General features: G+C 36.0%; 1 non-coding gene across 1 annotated transcript; it reads left to right on the top strand.

Annotated features, from left to right (window-relative positions):
• Positions 1–507: 507 nt before the first annotated feature.
• On the top strand, positions 508–614 carry LOC139879172 (small nucleolar RNA R71). Its single transcript, XR_011770024.1, has one exon. It is a non-coding gene; the product is annotated as a small nucleolar RNA R71 (small nucleolar RNA).
• The last annotated feature ends 1156 nt before the right edge of the window (positions 615–1770 follow it).

The following is a 1770-nucleotide window of genomic DNA, read 5'->3' as shown; positions in this document are numbered from 1 at the left end:
TTGTTGATTGCTAGGACCTTGTTGGTTGTTGTATGGAACATTTCGGTTATAATTCTGATTTTGATTGTAGTTTGGTCTTGGCGGTTGATAATTATTCTGATAATTATTTCCAAGCCTTTGGTTCATGTATGAAACTTTCTCTCTTTGTTCCACTGTTTGTTCAATGCTGAGACAATCTTTCGTCAAATGTGGTCCTCCACACTGCTCACAACTAATTCGTATTGTGTGAATTTCTTTAGTCATCTTTTCCATTCGTCTCTCGAAAGCATCTAACTTTGTGGAAATGGAATCAAAGTCATGGCTAGAATCGACTCTAGCCGCTTTAGATGATCTAACGATGTCTTTTTCTTGATGCCACTCATGTGAGTGGGAAGCAGTGTTATCAATAATTTTGTAAGCTTCAGTTGCGGTTTTCTTCATAATGGAACCACTGCTGCTATGTCGATGTATTTTCGTGTAGTAATATCGCATCCTTGGTAGAATATTTGTACTATTTGATAAGCATCTAAACCATGTTGAGGACATCGTCTCAACAATTTTCCAAATCTTGTCCACGCCTCATATAGAGTTTCATTTGGCTTATGTATGAACGTAACAATTTCTCCTTGAAGTCTCACGGCTTTAGATGCCGGAAAGAATTGTTTAAGATAATTTTCAACTAACACATCCTATGTATCAATCGCCCCTTCAGGTAACGATTCTAACCAATCTTTGGCTTCTCCCTTTAAAGTCCAGGGAAATAACATGAGATATATCTGTTCATCCTCAGCTTCTCTGATTTTGAATAGAGTACAGATCCTATTAAAGGTACGAAGATGTTCGTTTGGATCTTCCTTCGGCGCACCACTAAATTGGCATTGATTAGTTACCATGTGTAGTATTTGTCCTTTGATTTCATAATCTGGTGCATTAATATCTGGTTGAGTAATGGCATGACCTTGTCCAGTGCGTTTAGCTCTCATTCGGTCTTCCATACTTAGAGGTTCTAGATTTTCCATGATTGAGTTTGTTGAATCTGAATCACTAGAGGATTTTGACTTAATGGTTTCTTCCTCAACAATCTCTAGATGAGTGATTTGTGGTTCAGACGGAATGATTTCAGGATCTCTGAATTGTCCCTGAATATCCTCTGGATTCTCAATTGTGAGGTCGGGTTCAAAAAATGGATTATCGGAAATTTGAATTGGAGTACTTGGTTGACTAGATGACGATTCTAAAGAAAAATCAACAGCCACAATGTTGGCTAGATGTCTTGATCGAGTTACAGGTGGTGAACGTATGAAAGGTGGTGAACGTTTTGCTCGGTGCATTCACTGAATATCCTATTAGTTATAAAGATAAAAATTATATAAGTTATTAAATTAATAGACTTTTCTGATTTTATCCACGTTTCGAATAGCCAATAGATGCAGCAGGTAGCCAGGACCCTTTAAATCGGAAGCCCACAACTCACCACTAACAAATCCAACTATTACTATGAATTAGAAAATTTTGGATGTCTATCAATTTAACCGCTTAAAATAATTTTTTTGTCGAAATTTTAAAGAAAATAAAGAAAATTCTATGTCCTAAAAACTAGAGCGTCGAGAAATAAGAAAGAAAAAGTGCGTCGAAAAATAAGAGGCCGAAAATCGAAAAATAAAGATAGCGCGTCGAAACTTAAAAAGTACTAAAATTTATAAACAGCGTCGCAAAATTCTAAAGCACCTAAATCTTAGTCTTAAAGAAAAAGTACTTAAGAGATTTTACGGCAAAGCCTAAAAATCTAGA

Source organism: Rutidosis leptorrhynchoides, chromosome 11 (genome assembly GCF_046630445.1).
Source record: "Rutidosis leptorrhynchoides isolate AG116_Rl617_1_P2 chromosome 11, CSIRO_AGI_Rlap_v1, whole genome shotgun sequence".
NCBI lineage: Eukaryota > Viridiplantae > Streptophyta > Magnoliopsida > Asterales > Asteraceae > Rutidosis > Rutidosis leptorrhynchoides.
Note: the sequence above shows the minus strand (reverse complement) of the source record. Positions and strands in the feature narration are given on the sequence as shown.